The sequence below is a fragment of the Prionailurus bengalensis genome, unplaced genomic scaffold (genome assembly GCF_016509475.1).
Source record: "Prionailurus bengalensis isolate Pbe53 unplaced genomic scaffold, Fcat_Pben_1.1_paternal_pri Un_scaffold_111, whole genome shotgun sequence".
Lineage (NCBI taxonomy): Eukaryota > Metazoa > Chordata > Mammalia > Carnivora > Felidae > Prionailurus > Prionailurus bengalensis.
In genome coordinates this window covers 1-20015 of record NW_025091207.1, presented here as the reverse complement: position 1 = coordinate 20015, position 20015 = coordinate 1, and the positions used below count along the sequence as shown (strand labels likewise).

The window sequence follows — 20015 nt, the reverse complement described above, 5'->3', positions numbered from 1 at the left end:
CTTCTCGATTCAATTTGGTAAAAGTAGTTTTTAACTATTTTACAAAGTTAATTTATCTCAAAATCGTGTAAACTTTTTATTTGTTGATATTATTCAGTGTATCTTGAATGTTGGTAGCATTAGAAAATATTCCAGATGTAAAACAATAAAGTAAAATTAAATTAAATTAAATTAAATATTGTCCAGATAATCACAAAATGATGATTATTCTAACCTGATTCAGTTATTTGATTGTAGTTTTCCCTAGCTATTTACATGTTCTAGGCAAAAGTTTCAAGAATAACTGGCAAAATAATTGTTATGGGGAAAAATAAAAGTCTGTTTTTAAGAAAATATAAATTAAGTAATAATATTACGGCACATTAGATGTCAAATCACTCCCATGCTCTAGCATACAATATATCTGAAATCGTAATATCTCAACACAGGCTAAAATACTGATGTTTTTGAACCATGCCTCATTTCCAGCAGAAATTAGTGTGTGTACGGTAGGAAAATTCAAGTCTTAAGGAATTTCTTGATGATTTCATTAACTCACTGATGGAAGGTTTTTCCAAACTAATGATTGGTGGTGTTCCTTTATTTTGCCAACCCACTGGAGTTTTTAACTCCTGGGATTATATAGTTCAGTTGTCAGTATAAGTATTTCAGGATGAATAATGAGTATGCTTTCCTTTATAAAGTAAGTACACGAAACGTGATTGTGGAGATGGAGAGAGTGCATGACCAAAGTGTCAGGCTCTTAAGCACCTGAATGTGGAAATTAAAGATAGCCTCACCCACCCAACCCTTGGAAAGTGTGCACATCCCCAGGGGCACATGAACCCCATTTTTGTAGGCCACTCGGTTGGACTATGGTGGTAGGTAAAGAACTGGAGGAAAGTAAACAATTTTGAAAATAGTTTGAAGGTAGATTGGATAATGTTTAGGGGTGTTGAAGGAGATTATTGATGTAACTGGTATTTGTCCTGTTGCATCCACACGACTCCTGAAACAGAATGCTACGGGCACCAGTGACAGTCACAACAAAGTCTATTACAATGAGAGGCAAGGCCGACCGATCGGGACCAACACTCTTGATAAGAGTGTGGCCCTGAACAGCTGGGGTACAGAGTTTTTAAAGCCGATCACATCGTTTTATCGTTATCTGGGAACAGAACAGAGAAACAGTTCCCAGATGAGTTAGAAACAGTTATTGAATGAGGTGATTATTTTAGACTTTCTGCCGCTAAGTTGCAACCAGTGGATCTCCTTGGCCTTGTCTCTGATGCTCTTTTCTTTGAGCTTTTGTTTCCTTCATTGGTAAAGCCTGATTTACAAGAGTATGAAGCGTCATTTACAAGAGTAAAGCAAGGCTGTTATCTCTTGACCTTCAGTGTCAGAACAAAGTTGTTATTTTTCAAGCTAAGCGTTAGCCTTACACTACAATTTAACCCTTACAGTCCTTCACCTTTGTCTGGCTAAATTGTGTTGTTCCTTATAGTAGTGCTTTTGATACGTGAAGGTGGCCCATAGACCCAGAATCGAATTGGGCTCTGCGGAGGTGAGGTCTGGGTATCTCAGGCATTTTTCTGGCTGAAAGTTACCTACTGGGCCCCACCTCTACTGTTACTGTAGGCTAAGGGTTGGCTACCCTTTTCAGTAGTTTCCTGCACCCTTGCACCTAGACTCACTGCCCTGTAATTGCTGAACTCCCCAAGGGTGCGGCCTGTGCCTGTCTGGGTTCTCTGTTCTCCTGAGCCTGGGCTAGTGCCTCCCTACTGGGCTAGTGCCTCGCCCACGAAAGACACCCAGAGTTAATCTTCAGGACCTCACTCTGTCCCCTGCAGTCTGCTGGAACACCAAGTGCCTGTCCTGTAACCACGCTGGTGCCTTTCCTGCCAGGACACCCATGGCTGCAGGTGTGTCAGCAGGCAGCTGGGCTGAATCAGGAGCCACCAGACGGCTGGGCACTAGCTCATCCCCGGGATTCTCGTCCTCAAGGACCTTGCAGCTGACGCAGCTGCCAAGGCTGTGGCCTCCAAGCTAGCCACCTGTGGAGGGGCGGTGCTCATGTCGACCCCGCCTGCGTCTGGGCTGCGGATTACAACTCCCAAGATCATTCGGGAGGGCGGGACCGCCTCCCTCTGTCCTGGGGGCTAGAGATGGCTAAAAGCGCGATGTTAGGAGTGTACATCTGAGAGGCAGCAACTGCGGAAACGCGGCTGCGGGCCCAGGAGGAGCTCGGGAGGCGGCTGTGGCTGCAGCTGCAGAGTGGAGCGCAAGCGCCCTGTGTGCCTGTGGAAGGCTTGGTGGCCTTCCCGAGGCTGCGGTTTTGCTGTCGTTGAGTGAGTTTGATAGCTTGTGAGGCTAAGTTACTGTCGTGGCGGCCGTGCCTTGGAGCATATGATGGCTGGATGAGAGCTTGCTGGAGGAGATCGGCGAGTCTTGGCGCTGGAGGTAAGCTGGCGCAAGGACCAAATGCACTCTGTGACTGCAGCTGCACACGGGAGCGTCCCTCTGCCCCAAATCTTGGAACCTAAGTGGCTTAGTGTTGGAGCCCTAGCTGGAAGGCGTGGTGTAGAGCCACGGCTCATATGGGAAGAGTGACGTGGAGGAACCAACTCAGATAGCGGGGGCAGAGAGGAGAGCCCCTCGGGCTGCAACTGAAGGAGTGGATCAGCCCTTACCCAGACTGAGGGAGGGGAAAACCGATGCTTGGGGTTGGGAGGTGCGAAGGACTGCAAGACTGGATGTTTGGTGCAGAGAAAGCATCGGTTGCCTTGAAGATGTCAAGCTGCCACCATTCCGTAGGGGACGGTGCTGTCCAGTAGAAACATAATGCGAGGTACATGTGTGCCATATGGGAAGTTAAAAGAAACTGGTGAAATTAACTTTAACAATGTGTTTTATTTAACCCGACATATCCAAAAGTATTATCATTTCAATGTGTGATCAATATAATAAGTTATCAGTGAAATATTTTACACTTTTTTTCTTCACTAAGTCTTCAAAATCCAGCGTGTATTTGACCTGTACAGCACATCTCAACTCACACTCAGCACATTTCAAGTGTCCATAGCCACATGACTGCATGGCTGCCCCATTGGACAGTGCAGCCCAGTGGAGCTGGGTATAGAGGGGTAGCTCAGATGTCACCTATTTCCTGGCAGTGCAAATCCTGCCTTGCCAAGGTTTCTGCTATTTAGGCTTTCAGTCATTCCTTTTATTTCATTCTGGCTTCCCCTTAGCAAGGCACTGCCATGTCTCTTATCTCATTTTGAACTCCAGTGCCTGTAAGGCAAGTAGGATAGGTGATAACACTATTTCATGGGTGGGAAGTATCCAATCCAAGGTGAGTTTTTATCTTACCTTGCTGCAGGAAGGGCCAGAGTCTCTCACGGTTTCTTCCTCTTCTTCCAGCACTACCTTCCCAGGACTCTGCTCTTACCCCGGAAGGATGACCCAGAAGAAGAGGGAACAATTGGGCTCCCAACAGTCTGTTTAGAGGTGAGCTGGGATTTCTTTTTCCTCTCTGAAAGGCCCCCTCAGTTCTTAGGGAGAGAGGGTATTATCGTCCCTGCCCTGCAGTGTCTCTGCCAAGCCAGTTTCCTTCAGGAGCTTGAGCCTCAGACTCCTCATAGATTTCCCATCTTGGAAGAAGATGGAACCCATAGGACACCTTTCTTCAGTTTTCTCTTCTCCACCCACCATTTAATCATTCATCACACCTTTGAGATCTACTCTGTGCCTCAACGTTCTCTACTATGTGGGACCCAGTCCCGAGCATGAGGGAACTTAGGGACTGTTGGGGGAGAGAGAACAGGACAAGATCTGAGTATGAAATGATGAAATAATAAGAAACTGCATGATTAACTACCCATATCAGAAGTTTAAACAGGAAGTACTCTGGGGAAAAACAGAAGGAGAAATTTAAGCTGCATTTGGAGATGTAGAAATGACAGGGTGTTTCCAGGCTAGAGGAGAGTATGACAAAGGCTCAGGGACAGAAACGAACAGATCTTCCAAGGACTAATGAGAAGATAGGCTGGAGTAGAAGGTGTGTGAGGGCATAAATCAAAGTTTATATGTAAGAAGAAACGCAGGTGCTGTTTACACTCTTGTAAAAACATTACCGTGACAAAATATATATAACACAGAAGTTACCATTCTAACCATTGTTATGTGTATAGCTCAGTTACATTGAACACATCCACATTGTTGTGCGGCCACCACCACTGTCCATCCCCAGAACTTTTTCATCCTCCCAAACTCTGTGTCTCTATTAAACATTAACTCCGCATCTCAGTAACCACCATTTGACTCTCTTGTCTCTATGACCTTGCTCTAGTAAGTGGAATCTATAGTATGTGTCCTTTTGTGTCTGGTTTCTTTCATTAGGCATAACGTCCTCCAGGTTGGTGTGTATATTGTTGGTAGTCAGCTTCGCTGGGCCTTACTGCGTGTGCATCAGGAAGCTGGGAAACATTTAGTATTTTAGGGCAAGTCTATAGGGTGTTTAGAGGAGAGAAGACCCAAAGTGACCTGATGTGGTTTTGTGTGTGTATGCGGGGTTTTGTTTGTTTGTTTGTTTTTGTTTTGTTTTGTTTTGTTTTGTTTTAGCTCAGAAGGCTGTCACAACCACAGCCCTTATTACCTAAATGAGAAGCCATTAGCGGGCCTCAGGAAGCCCTCCAAGAATCCATCGTTTTACACATAAGGAGGGTTTCAAAGATCTAATTTCCAGGCCGTTGGCACTGTGTAAAAGAGAAAAGGCCCCCACTTTTTCCTGGGCAGTTGCCTCAAGTAGTCAGTCATGGATTCCTGAAGGATTTCCTGTAGTCCACTAACGAGGCACAACCTGGTCAGGCAGAGACCTGGAGGAAATGGCTGCCTTTTGGTGCCAGCTAGTTGTTTTTGACTGGATGCAAGAAAACAGGCAGAAGAGAGTTTAGTCTTTTACTGTTGTATTAGCCACAATAAAGAAGGTGTTTATTCCCTGTGATTTTAGGTCAATTTTCAAATTAAGAAGTTTAGGTCAATTTTCAAAGTAGCAGGTTTTTTTAAATTTCACATTGCATATAATTTCAGATCTACAAATCTAATATCAGTGCAACTCTTCTCAAGACCAGGGAAGTGGATTTAGAGCCAAAAATAAATGAATAGATTTCAAGTTTTGTTTATATCCATTTCTTGTGTTGGACATGTGAATTGGCACAAGGTTTTCAGAGACTCTGAGATCTAAATAAGACTATTGCTTTCCATACTTTAGGCTTATTTGTTAAACATGATTTACATACCTGAGACACAGACTTTGAGAGAGAAGCAGCTTAAAGGAATCAGCTCTTTCACAGATATGAGAGTAAACAGGGTTCGGTTGCATTTTCTAGTCAGAGCATAAACCTTTGTAGTCTTTATTGTCCACATTATGTAAAACTGTATTGTTTGCCTTTAGAATGTGATGTGAACATTGGGCTGTGTGGTATAAACATATTAGCTGATATAGACCTTGCAGCACCAACCATAGTCTTTCCTTCTTGGGACTGGTTTGTTTGGGGGCACAGGGACTGACACCTGCTCTGTTTGCCTGTGGGGTACTGAACTTGCTGAATCCTGGCCTGCTTGCTCATCTGCCCTGTCAGCCCCTGTAGAAATGCCTGTGACTCAACAATGCAGACTCTGACAAAGTCACCTCCTCTAGAAGCTTCACTTTGCAAACTCGTTTCCCTCTGGGAACACTAACATCCAGATTCTCTCCTGCCCTGTTGGCAAGGCACATAAATCCCTTCAGGGGCTCAGCTGTCTGAACCAAGATCCCTGGCTTCTGGCTGCTTCTCAGGGAACTGTCCATATATTTTCATTCCCTGATTTGTAAAAAGTTGATATAGAGTTAAATGATTGCTGTTTTTACATTTCAAGATCTTTCTGTATAGTGTTTTAAAAATCTTGCTTTAATAATTTTATTTTATTTTATGTTCATTTTTGAGAGAGACGGAGAGAGAGAAAACATGCAGGCAGAGGGGCAGAGAGAGAGGGAGACAGAGGATCTGAAGCAGGCTCTGCACTGTCAACGCAAAGTCTGATGTGGGGCTCAAACGCAACAACCTTGAGACCATGACCTGAGCTGATTTCCGACGCTTAACAGGCTGAGCCACCCAGGTGCCCCTATTATTTTATCTTTTAAAAAATTACTTGAAAAATTATAACAATCGCCTTTTGAGACTTTTAATCCTAATACTTAAATTTGTTAAACTTTCAGATCACATTAATGGTTATGGAAGGGGGGGGGGTACATCTAGGAATCCATCAAACGAATTCCTTCTTCATTTACAGTCAAAAGAAATTGCTTTAATGTTATTATAACAACATTAAGAAAAACTACCAGAAGTCATCAGGAAAGCACCCATGATCTCACTGTTCAATGTGATTAACTTTCTTTTGTCTGTGTTCCCTTTCAGGGTGCTCAGAAGTATACATAGGCACTTCTTAGCTCTGTCACTTGCATGCTAGGTGCTAAGCAAGTTCTAGAACCACTCTGAATGTATTTCTGTTGTGAAAGGATATAAGAGGTATATAGCTCACAGGGTTGTTGTGAAGGTTTCACAGCCTACTATATGTAACTTCTGACCATGGTGCCTAGCATGTGTAGATACTCAACAAATATTATTTTCATTCCTGCTTCCTCTTATTCTTAGAAACTTCTGCTATTCCCAAAGGAATAACAGGCTCCTTGGGAATTCACCACTCTCCCACTCTCAAGAATATGGCTCTGGTAACTGTGCAGCAGAACCAGTGTCTTCTCAGGTACCAAGTCATGTACCATTTCTAGATATTGGTGGCCATTCCAGGCCCCAAGTATGGTCACATTATCTATTGTCTAGGAGTTGTCTGACTTCCATCCATTTTCCTGTACTCCCAAAGCCTTTCCATTCTGGTACCTGACCCCCCTTTTATAGTCTTTGTTTGTGCCTCTGGAGCACAAGACCTCCTGCTCCTTCTAGATGTTGTGACGTGCTTTAGGCCATTCCCTCCTACTTTTTACTCAAAACTCTTCTCTTCCATGATGGCATCTGTGGTAAATCCAGACCACTGTGCTCTTTCACTTGAATAATTGTCCCCAAAGCAGATTCTTTACCTTAAAGCTTTCCTGTCATTTGGTACACTATTGCTTGCTGGGTTTTTTAATCATTAAACAAGATATTAAAGCAACACTAACATATCTTTTCTTGTAGAAGAAAAGAAACTCTTTATAACTCTATTACTCAACAAGACTTATTTCAAATTTGTGTATTTCCTTCTAATCTTTGTCCATTTGTACATCTATTTTGTTATATCATATCACCTTTTCCACTTATGCATGTAAAGAGGTTCTAGATGTTTTATAATTTTTTTAAAGTTTTATTTATTTTGAGAGAGAGAGAGAGAGAGAGAGAGAGAGAGAGAGAGCTATCAGGAGAGGGGCAGAGAGAGAGAGTGAGAGAGAGAGAATCCCAAGCAGGCTCCATACTATCAGCATGGAGCCTGACACAGGGCTTGAACTCACGAACCGTGAGACCATGACCTGAGCCAAAATCAAGAGTTGTACACCTAACCAATTGAGCCCCCTAGACCCCCCAAGATGTTTTAAATCCCCAAGGAGACAGTGAGGATATTTTTAAGACCAGATGGTAATTACCTTTGAACTTGAATGTGTTTGAAAGCAACTACAAAAGCATTGGAAACATAAAAGAGCATAGTAACATATGTATTTGGAGAACAGTGAAAAGGACAGTTTTCCTGGAGTATGGAGTCTATGTGGGCAGGAGTTGGAGTAGATGAGGACAGACAGGTAGGTCAGGTCCAGGTTGGTAAAGGTCTGGAATATCACCTGAAGGAATGTGGTTTCATCTTTGAAGGAGTGCTTGCAGAGGATTTTTAAAAATAAACGTGCTGGGCCTAGGTTTGCTTTTCAGAATGGCCACTCTGGTGTAGACAATGGAATGGTAGAACATGAGATTAGAGGTGGCAGTAAATCCAGTTCTAAAACAATCACAGTAATCCAGCAGAAGGCTGTGGCAGTGGGGATGCCTCCCTACAAAGCAATGGCAGTTGAAGGGGCTTGAACTACTGTTGTAAGGATTTCTGGTGCCATGGGCCAAATGTGGGAACTGTCCCCTACAAGTCTTACCCTCCCTTAAAGACCACCTCCTTCATAAAGCCACTCTCAATCCATTATCACTACCCCCACCATACCCCACCCCCATCTCTCTTCCTTCTCTGTGGCTCCAGCAGGCTGTATGCTCTCTACAATAAAACTAATCATTTGACTTTGTAATCAGGGCATTCATTCCCAAATTGTTTGTTTGTTTTTTCTTTTTATATCCATTCATATTTTTTAATTGAGATTCAAGTTAGTTAACATATAGTGTAGTATTGGTTTCAGGAGTAGAATATAGTGATTCATCACTTATAGAAAACACCCAGTGCTCATCCCAACAAGTGCCCTCCTTAATGCCCATCACCCATCTAGCCCATCCACCCTCCCACCTCCCCACTATCAACCCTCAGTTTTTTTCTTTGTATTTAAGGGTCTTTTACGGTTTGCCTCCCTCTCTGCTTTTATCTTATTTTTGCTTCCCTTCCTCTATATTCATCTATTGTGTTTCTTAAATTCCACATATGAGTGAAATGATGATATTTGTCTTTCTCAGATTGACTTATTTAGTTTAGCATAATACACTCTAGTTCCATCCACATTGTTGCAAATGGCAAGATTTAATTCTTTTTCATCACTGAGTAATATTCCAGTGTGTGTGTGTGTGTGTGTGTGTGTGTGTGTATCCATTCATCATCAGTTGATGGACATTTGGGCTCTTTCCATACTTTGGCTATTGTTATAGCATTGCTATAAATATTGGGGTGCATGTGCTCCTTCATATCAGTATTTTTAAATCCTTTGCATAAATACCTGGTAGTGCAATTGCTGGATCATAGGGTAGCTCTATTTTTGAACTTTCTGAGGAACCTCCATACTGTTCTCCAGAGTGGCTGCACCAGTTTGCATTCCCACCAACAGTGCAAAAGGTGCTGGGAAAACTGGACAGTAGCATGCAGAAGAATGAAACTGGACCACTTTCTACACCATACACAAAAATAAATTCAAAATGGGTGAAAGACCTAAATGTAATATAGGAAACCATCAGAATTCTGGAGGAGAAAACAGTCAGCAACTTCTTTGACCTCGGCTACAGCAACTTCTTACTAGACATGTCTCTGGAGGCAAAGGAAACAAAAGCAGAAATGAACTACTGGGACCTCATCAAGATAAAAAGCTTCTGCACAGCAGAGGAAACAATCAGAAAAACTAAAAGGCAACTGACCAAATGGCAGAAGATATTTGCAAATGACATTTTGGATAAAGGGTTAGTATCCAAAATCTATAAAGAACTTATCAAACTCAACACCCCAAAATCAAATTGTTTTAATTATTCTCCTGACAATTATTTATTGAGCAGGCAGAGATCTGGGGCTGGAAGGGATTAGAATTGGGAGTCCTCAGCATATACCACGGGGCAAATCAAGCCAGTTCCTTGCTGCTGAATTTCCTATCTCCACCATGCCCAGCATGTAGGGGCTCATTGGAATCTGCTTTAAGTGTTTTCTTCCCGATTAAATGACTTTCTTCTTGAGAGACATGTGTCCACTCTTTTTTTGTAGTTTCCATGGAGTAAAACACTCAGCTAGACATACACTAGGTGCTCAGTAGGCATCGGACTTGGAGCCGAGGAGACCTTCCTGTCCATCTTCTCTTCCTACAATGCTACCAACTCCAGCCTTCCCCAAGGAGGCTCATGGTAAGTAGGAATGGTTTGGGTCTTTTAGGAGTCTGTAATATTCACAGATGTGCCCTCAGACTTTTGTCAAGAGGGTGGTAGTTAGCTGGCCCCTGCTCAGCAGGATGTGGGTAAGGATGGGACACCAGCGAAGTACAAGACCCTGATCTCCCTCGGTAAGGACAGCATTCCTTCTCTGGACCCTATGAGCCGGGGCTGGAGAGCCAGGGCTCTGATTTGTGTTTCCTATGGAGCCAGAAACAGATTGTTTCTGTTTCTGTTTTCTGTTGCAAGACCAGTGACAAATGGAGTTGTTGATAAACTTCCTTATGGTGCTCAGAGACTTTGGTCTCTCTGTCCTCTGATCTTCTAGGTCAGGGGTTTTCCTATCACATTCCATTGGAGATGACCAGATTTCCATTCTATCTGGGAAGGCAAAGCTAGTTGTTCCTTGCAGCTGAGAGTTTCCCACTCCTGCCCCCATACCCATCCTCCTTCCTTTCCTCCTGTCCTTCTTGGAAGTCACATTGGACCCTGTGGAGATATTCTTGGTACCACTGTGTGGTGTCCTAGAGTACCTTTTCCTCCTGGAAGCCAAGTGATTGGAATGGATCTGTGGGACACCATTGTGACCCTAGCACAAATATCTAAGTCCCCTTTATTTTTCAAAAACCAGGGATTCCAATTCCCAAACCAGACATGATTTCCCAGTTAGAGCAGCAGAGGAATCATGGATGCTTAAAGGAGAAGGGCCATGAAGCCTCTGTCTAGGTGAGTGAGTGAAAGCCAAGTAAGTTGATATCCTTCTGGTTAGCAAAAGCGTGCAAGGCCTTTTTCATTTTCTGGTAGTGAGAGCAGTTTTATGTTTATTTTGTATCCCCCATGGGAGGTACTCATACCTGATCCATTCAGAGAAAGTGAAAACTGACCATTTGGAGACCCTGGATTGAAGTAAGGTTTGCAATTCTAGCTCTGAGAAGAAAAATGAACATTTTAAGAATTCTAAGTGCTGTGTGGTGTTTTTGTTGGCCTCTGCTACCTACTCGCATTCAGCATTCATAATTCTGTGTGAGGTGTTCCCAATTGCATTCTCCTTCACAGGACGTTTACATTCCAGTCAAAAGAATAGCGTGTTTAATAATGGCAAGTTGAGGGGCGCCTGGGTGGCGCAGTCGGTTAAGCGTCCGACTTCAGCCAGGTCACGATCTCACGGTCCGTGAGTTCGAGCCCCGCGTCAGGCTCTGGGCTGATGGCTCAGAGCCTGGAGCCTGTTTCCGATTCTGTGTCTCCCTCTCTCTCTGCCCCTCCCCCGTTCATGCTCTGTCTCTCTCTGTCCCAAAAATAAATAAACGTTGAAAAAAAAAAAGAAAAGAAAAGAATGGCAAGTTGAGGGGCGCCTGGGTGGCTCAGTTGGTTGAGCGTCCGACTTCGACTCAGGTCACGATCTCACAGTGTGTGAGTTTGAGCCCTGTGTCAGGCTCTGTGCTGACAGCTTGGAGCCCAGAGCCTGATTTGGATTCCGTGTCTCCCTCTCTCTCCCTGCCCCTCCTTCACTCACACTCGCTCTCTCTCTCTCTCTCTCAAAAATAAATAAACATTTAATTTTTTTTTTAATTAATGGCAAGTTGACCCCAAAGAAAGGGTGGAAGTAGGGTGACAACGAAAACTATTTGTTGCATTTTGTGTTTTTTAAAAAGACATTCATTCATTTAACAAATAGATTTTTTTTACCCAGATTGGCCTATGACAAAGATAATATGTGCTCAAAAAAAAATGAGAGAGACATCCAGAAGAAAACACAAATGTCTTGAAATCCTAACTCCCAGAGCCAATCACTGTCAACCTTTGTATAAGCATTCTTCTGATCCCTTTCTTCCCACACAACTACTTGTGGAGATGTGGCTACTCTGAGGTACGTGCTGTGATCCTTTACCTGCCATTTGGCCTTCATAGTGTGTTGTGGACAGCTCTCCGTGTCATTGCATATATATGTGTAGCTGGGTATTCATCCCCTTCAGTGGCTGCATAGCATTGCACTTTACCAGCATGTTATCCTCTATTTACCCCAGTCCACTATTGATAACTAGGTTGTTTCCAGATTTACATTATTCTATGCAACACCAAAGTCAAATAACCTTCTGTTACATCTTTGCAAACTTGTCAGGCTATCTTTTATGGATAAATTCCTCACAGTGGCATTGATGGAGCAAATGATGACGTTCAAGTCATCTAAAATACGCTATTTCCTTTAAACTTATGATACTTCTGAATCATTTTTAACTAAAAGCCAAATGCAGTGAATTGATCTTAGAAAAGCAATTGACAACATTTTCTAAAAGCTTCCCCAGGCCTGTGAGGAAGATTGATGATACTGGGATGTGGGGTTCCCTTTAACTTCTTCATTTTCACCCAAGTCTCTATTGTGTTTACTTCTTCTGTGCCTCCCTCACAGATTGATAACTTTCCCCATTTTAGAACTGAACCCCTTAGCATTCACCATTTGTATTTTAGGTCGTCTCAAATTAGTACACAGGTAATGGCAACAGATAATAACAATAGCAAACACTTGTATGGCATGTACAGTGTGTCAGGCATGCAGTGGTATGTACTTTTCAAATATAGCTGAGTTCATCTTATAAAAAGTCTTAGGTAGAAATTGCCAAATCTTCATTTCACTGGTGAAGAAACGTAGGCCCTAAAAGACTAAATGATTTGTTCAAATTCAGACAGCAAATATGTGGTTGAGCCAGGAATAAAACCTGTGCAGTTTGGCTCCAGAAGCTTACAGGTTCATCTAAGCCAATGTGCCTTCCCTTGCCAGCTCACAAAGGTGGTAGACACAGGTGCTCCATGCCCTAGCTACTCAACTTCTGTGAGCAGCCAGTCATAATCCCCTCCTCCCCCAGCATCTCAGTTGAATTAAGATGTGGAAGTTACCTGTGTTCATTTGGTAGGATGTAAGCCTCTTCTTGTGTTTGAATGAACCCTCTAGAACTAATACAAGATCCTGCTTTCTACATCTCTCTTTCCCCTCCCTATTGTTCAAGGCCAAGTTCACCATACTCATTCTGGAACAAAAGTCTCTTCTGGTTCCTTATTCAAGGCAGTGGGCAATTTTGCATAGGACCTTGATTCTTTCATGCAGTTCTAAACTTCAGGGCTGGAGGAAACTGGGATTTCTCCCTTCCTTGTTTGTAAATAATGTCTCTTGTTGGCAGAGTTTGTTTTAATCATAAAAGTATGTTGTGTTGGTTGCAGAAAAAAAATTTAACAGGCAGAAAAGTATAAAGAAGCAAATAAAATCACTTGTTAGAGGAAAGCACTATTAATGTTTTTAGTGTATTTCCTTCCATTATTTTTTATATACACATGTAAGTATATATGTACTTATACATTATAACTACAAAAGATTATGGTCATGTATACTGGTTTTTGTTTTATTTTATAATCATAACCAGTTTTACAAATCATTAAAAAATCTTTAGGGGTGCCTTGGTGGTTCAGCCGGTTAAGCGTCCAACTCTTGGTTTCAGTTCAGGTCACAAGGTTTGAGTTCAAGCCCTGCATCAAGCTCTCCACTGACAGTGCAGAGCCTGCTTGGGATTTTCTCTCTCTCCTTCTCTCTCTGTTCTTCCCGAGCATTCTCTCTCTCTCAAAAATAAATAAATAAACTCTTAAAAAAAGTTAAAAAATTCTTCAAAATCATGATATTTAATGACTATTTCATCATCTAGATATATAATTACTTTAATAATTTATGTGTTCTGGGAAATTTTAATTTTTTCCCTTTTCACTTACTTACACTGTTATGAACATCTTTGCATTTAAATGTCTCTCCACAGCTCTGTTTTTTCCCTCTAGAATAACTAGAAGAGGAATTTTCATGGTACTTGATTTGTGTTATGAATCGCTTGTCAAAAAGCTTTCCAGTTTACATTCTTGTAGAAGTATATGAGAATGCATATGTCCCTATACCCTGCCAGCATGTACTGTAGTTTTTAAAATCTCTGCCAATTTGAAAAGGGGAAAACGGTTTTAATTTTGAACTTTTTTTTCAAGTGCTTATTGGCCATTTCTTGTTTTATTCCCCTGTTCCCTCAGGCTCCCCTTTTAATGACAGGGGATCGGGCGAACCATAGACCCTTAACCTGGATATTTGGATTCTCTTACTCCTTCTAGTTTCCTCTTTAAAGCATGCCCTTCTGCTTGCACTCTGAAGCCCATCCTAATTTGTCCTCATACCCTTGTCCCCATAATTATTATGTCTTCTCTCCCTTCAGCAACTTCATCCTTTCCTCTTGAAGTCATGCATTCTCTGCCTTCCATCAGAATCAGAACTTCATACTTACTCCTATTCCCTTTTCTAGTATATGAAGTGTGAAGGAATTTGTCAAATTCCTCCAATGTGTACTTAACATGTGACCCCTGCTCCTGAAGGAGGTCCCCATTGGCTGGCCCTCATCCTTGTTCTCTTGTGCTTCTCTATGTTGGACAGTGCATATTTTCTTAAAAACACTTGCTTTGTGTCATTGTGCTACACTCCCAGTAGCTTTGGCTACTTCCGGGCCTCTTCCAAATGCTCCTTGGTTCCTTTCTCTTCACTAACTGTGTGTTTCACATTACATAGCTGCTAATCACTTGGTTCACTTAAGACACGTAGACCTTTTAGTGATTGCCTTGTAATGATTGAATGTTGTCGCCAGTGGGGCAGCTCAGACAGTAAATTCTGGGAGCTGTGGCCCTCAGGGTTGTATATTTGGAGGAGGGAGTTCCTGCCTCCTTGCTTAAGTTTCCTTGCCAAAATACGGTACAAAACTGAACTCTATTCATTAAAGCAAACTAAAACTTAGGTACTAACACAATGCCACCATAGGTTTCCTTCACAACAAACTTCATGTTTACAAATTGTTTTTCATCTATTTTTGACTGGGGTTCACTTGATGCCAGAATTTCACACTTCTCCTAGTGCTACAACATAGAACTCTAGACTGTAGAGTCACCAAGTCACTGTGGCGTCAAAATAAACAAACAAATGGTTTAGAAAGAGACTACAGGTGGTATACACACGCACACATATGTACAATATAAATGAAGGAAACATCAGTCATCACCATGGAAGGATGATTCAGAGATGGTATCAGAACATTTAGCAATTTGGAGGAAAACAGAGCAGATCGTTAACACATGGCGTACTCTAAAATATATATCCACAGGATTAAAGGCTAAATGTAAAGACAAATATTAGAATAAAATACCAGTGAGTACTTACATCGGCTCTGGATAGGAAAGAATATTCTGAGCTTAAAAACAGTGAAAGCAGGGGTGCCTGGGTGGCTCAGTCGGTTAAGCGTCCGACATCAGCTCAGGTCATGATCTCATAGTTCGTGGGTTCGAGCCCCACATCGGGCTCTGTGCTGACAGCTCGGAGCCCGGAGCCTGCTTCAGATTCTGTGTCTCCCTCTCTCTCTGCCCCTCCCCCCCCCTTTCAAAAATAAATAAACATTAAAAAGTTAAAAAAAGAAACAAAGACTTAAAGAACAGAGGTACATGATTAATAGTGCTAAAGAAAAAAGCCAAAACATGAAATTGTACACATAAATAGCATAGCCTTAACTATGAAAACAGAACAAAACAAAACAAAACAAACAACAACTAAAAGTAACATCAATTCTCATTACATGCCAGGCACTGGGTTGAGCAACTGGGCCTGCGCTCTCTCCAAGAGTCCTCAGAGGAGCCCTGGCGGGAGGTGGGCACTGTTATGGCCCCTCTTCTCCAGATGAGAACTGGGTGCAGAAAGATGCAGAGATTTGCTCAAAGTCCCACAGCCCCTCAGTGGATGTGCTGGGATGCTAGGTCAGGCTGGCAAGACCACACAGCCCGGCCCCTGGAAACAACGGAAAGAACCTCGAGGCATGTGGGTAGCAGTGACGGTCCTGGAAGCAGAGCCGACGGACACACGGCAGATTGCTAATGGTGACAGCCCTGAGAAATAGCTGAATGAAAGACATACCGCACATGGGGAGCGGTGATGGATGCTCCCTGGGTGGGGAGTATGTCGTGCTTCTGCCATCAAAGCAAAAACTCAAGAACGTCGATGTCTTTTTAAAGCCTCCAAGAAAGAGGTTGGATGTACATGTGTCACACATACTCACGGCACCTGCATGCTTATGAGATGCGATGATGGTGAATTCTCAGCTTCTCTTCTGAAGCCTTTAGTCAAGCATGCACTCCTAGACACAGTGGCAGAAGAGACCCAGTGGGGTGTGCCCTAGTCTTCACCTCCCACATGCTCCTAGGCATGGCCCTGTTGCCAGCTTTCTGCTGGGACAGGTGTTGGGATGTCTCTCTGGCGTCCCCTGGGATGTCATCCCTTCCCTGTCTTGGGGCCCTACTGGGTGTCTCCTTGTGCACCACTTTTTTGTGCACACCACCTGCTCACTCTTAGCCAGGTCAAACTTGTTGCACACGTGGTACCCTGGTCCAAGCATGATGACAAGCAAGGGTGGCCAGGACCCCTGGAAATGGAAAGGAAGAGAGCAACAGAAGGGCTAAGGCAGAAGTGGAACAGGCCTTTCGGCTCACCTTAGTCCCTGTTCCGGAAAGCACACCAGACGCCAGACACGGGGCCTGCAGACGTGGGCTCTAATCCCACCATACCTGACCTTGGGGGACCCTCATGTCCTTCCCAGGCCCTCCGTCTGATGCTGTGGCTGTCCTCAGACCAGAAGATGTGGGGACCAGCACCAGGCTCTGTGGAAGCCCAGGGCAAAATGGACTCCCAGAGGGGAGGCAGATCAGTGGTTCAGGTGTGAAGTGCATGTCAGGCAGGACTCATGTCCCCATCTCCACTCCCACCCCATCCTGGGAGTCAGACTTCCTAGTAGAGACCAAGGAACAGGACTGAAAGGGCTTGGCACAGCTTTATAATTGGAGGGGATCTGGGCACATGGGCAGGAAGCAAGGTGAGGCTGCACAAGAAGATGGGGAGCCCCCCGTGGGGCCAGTGGGTTTGAGCTGGCACGAGGGGATGCCTTTGCCCACGTTGTCCCAGAGCCTTTGGGGTCTTTCCTGGGGCAGAAACTGGTCCCTGGGAGAGGCCTGGGTAAGGCCCCAGAGAGGCCACAGGGCCTCGGGGTGATCAGGGCCAGGCCACTGCCCACATACGCGGACCCTGTGGACCCGGTGTCCCTTGCCAGTCCTCTCACCGACCCCCTCAGCCTGCAGCAACCATGCAGTTTGAAACAAGGAGCTCCTGTCCCCTTAGATTGTACTTGGTGTTCCCAGGGCTGTGCTTCCTTGCCCCGGAGTGGAGCACATCGCCTGTTGCTGGAGGCCCTCAGCCTCCTCAGGCACAACCCTCAGGACAACCCCTTCTGCCCTACCCCCTCGCCCACACCCCTGCTGGATCTGGGACAACTCCCTCTCCTGGGGCTCCAGCTGCACAGCTCCAAGCTGGGACTTGTTACCTCAGGCCATGTCCCTGTCTCTCCAGGACTTCCTGAGGAACCTTAGGCTCTTAGTGGCTGTGTCCAGGCACAACTTGGTGGACAGGGGAAGGGGGTCTTCCTTTTCTCTGTCATTCAAGTACAGAGGAGCGGTGGTGGCATTCGCAACACCCTAGTTCAGAGGGCACTGTCCCACCGAGTCCATCCAGTGCAGCCTTGCCCAGGGCCAAGGCTCCCCTTTCATGTTGCCATCATCCCCAAAGAGGGCCCAAGTGCACCTTTTCCATCGTGGGGGCTCAGGGGTGCTGGGACTGTTGGGTGGAGGGGTGGGGAGAAGCTAGCTGGGCCTAGGGACCTCCTCCATGCAGCCCCTGCCATTTGTAGGAACAGTTCCTTCTCCTTCCCCAGATGGACACAGTTTTCTACTCCTTTGCTTCTTTCTCTCCAGCCCCTTTGGGCTCCTGCTTTCTCCAAGATCTTTGCTCTACATACACAGGACCCAGTCATCTCCATTTTCTCCAGTCTCTCTGCCTTTGCTGCAGCCCTTAGCCCAGGAACTCAGGGATGTGGCCAGGGGAGAGAAACGCTCCAGAGAGAAGGCAGAGAAGGTGACAGTGGGGCAGAGAAACACTCTGATTTCATTTGTGCATAAACCTGCCCCATTTCCCCCCAACCACACACATAGAGACATGGTGGTTTGCCCTCTAGTGAGTACTTACATCAAGCACTTTCCCCCTTAACACTGATACCACCTTCCTCTTTCATTCAGAGCCATTTCTGGAAGGCCTTCTCTGGTCCAAGACTTGCACCAGATGCTGGCAATTCCAAACTGAATGTCATAATGAGGCCTGCTCCAGTGGTCCTTACAGTCAATGAGGGGAATGGACAATAAATCAAGGGGAAAATCTATATAATTGCAAATCATGGTCAATATGAAAACAAAAGGATGAAAAGTAAGCATTGAAGAAGAATTACTGTATTCAGGGTGGTTTAAAAAGCCACTTTAAGAAGGTGAGAGGATGAAAAGGAGCCCAAATTTTGGGAGTACTGGGGAAAAGCCTGGGAAAGCAAAGGAACAACAAGGGTTTAACCTCTGAGGCAGGTGTTTTCAAGATATAAAAAGGCCTAAGCCCCTTGCCTGGAGTAGAACCACTGAAAGGGACATGAGTGGGAGCTGCACTGGGAGGACTAGGCGAGGACCTCATAGGCCATGGACAGGAGTCAGGTAGCCATTGGAGTGTTCTGAGCCAAGCAGTGACGTGATCAGATAGGCAGTTTTTTTTTTATTTTTCTTATTTATTTAAACATAGAGAGCATGAGCAGGGGACAGGCAGAGAGAGGGAGGGAGAGAGAGAATCCCAAGCAAGCTCCGTGCTGACAGTGGGGAGCCTGACACGGGGTGGCCGACATGAGGCTTGATCCCACAAACCATGAGATCATGACCTGAGCTGAAGTTAAGAGTCAGATGCTCAACCAACTGAGCCATCCAGGTGCCCCTTGAGATAAGCATTTTAGAATGACCCCCTGATTACTTTTTGGAAAATGGGTGCAGAAGAAACCCAAACAAGGAGTGAGTGGTTGGGAACATAGTGAGTTATCCTTGGTAAATATGGCAGTGGCATGGAGAGGCAGTAGCCATGAAGCAATGCAGAAGCACTCCAGGGAGGTGTGTCTGGGTAGGCCCCAAGCTTCACACTATAGCCCCCTTTTGCAAAGGCAGAGGAGTCTCTTTTGATGAATATTCACTTCTTACTCACTTCAAAATGAAGAGTATATATATATATATATATATATATAAGTAAGGCCCTTAATGGACTGGAACTGATTAGAAGCTCTGTGTGTACAGGGGTCAGAGAGACTTACTCACTGGAGGCCATGGTTGTGGAGTCAGAAGTAGGTGAACTGGGTTTCCTATGGTGGATTTACTCATGGTAGTGTCTGAAGGTCTCTTCTCTTGACCTAGTTTTTTTTTGTTGTTTTTTTTTTTCTCAATGGAGAAATTTTTTTTCATCTTTTGCCTGGGAGATATTCACCTTATTACCAGTGGTCTGGGAGCTGGGTGGGAAATGGAGCTGGGTGTTTCACTGTTCATCAATCTACACCTTCACCTCATTTTCTAGTTTTTAGTAAGTGCTTCTACCCCAAGGCATGCATCAGCATTTGCTGGAATACTTCAGTCACCACACCTCAGTGGTTTATAACATTTCTTTCTCATGCACAGGCCTTTGGGTTGGTTGTGGTGTGCATCAGTTTATGGACATAGCTTCAGGTCTGCTCCATTTGTCTTCTCATTCTGGAACCCAAATGGAAGGAACAGTGGCTACCTGAGTAAGGCAGGGTCTCCTGATGGTTTAGGGCAGGGGTAGAATATGGCAAGCTAAATGACGCAATCACATTGAAGCCTCTCACTGGACATGGTATACCTCATCTCCGTTCACATTTCACTGGCCAATGCAAGTCATGAATCAAAGCCCAAAGGAGTGGGGCATGGAAGTACTTTCTACCTACAGTGAACCATGGCAAGGACAGGGAGGGAAGGGAGACCTATGACCAAATAAATCTTCCTACGTCATCTGCGGAGGCAATGGTATTAGATGGAGACCTGAATGATGGGAAGGTGTTGGGCATCTGGAGAGGAATAACACTCCCAAAAGAAGGAATAGCACATGAGAGCTTGGTGAGTCACTAGAACTGGGAGATCTGAGTGGTTGGAGCAGAGTGAGTAAGGGATCAGCATGAGGTGAGGTCAGATAGGCACTTGGGTCAGTGAGGCAGA

The 20015-nt window shown here is 44.4% G+C and overlaps 2 long non-coding RNA genes across 2 annotated transcripts; both read left to right on the top strand.

Moving 5' to 3' along the window:
• The first annotated feature begins 2131 nt into the window (after positions 1 to 2131).
• Positions 2132 to 4295, top strand: LOC122478618. Its single transcript, XR_006296119.1, has 2 exons — positions 2132 to 2439; positions 3403 to 4295. It is a non-coding gene; the product is annotated as an uncharacterized LOC122478618 (long non-coding RNA).
• A 5079-nt stretch (positions 4296 to 9374) lies between these two features.
• Positions 9375 to 13114, top strand: LOC122478615. Its single transcript, XR_006296118.1, has 2 exons — positions 9375 to 9812; positions 11527 to 13114. It is a non-coding gene; the product is annotated as an uncharacterized LOC122478615 (long non-coding RNA).
• Positions 13115 to 20015: the final 6901 nt, after the last annotated feature.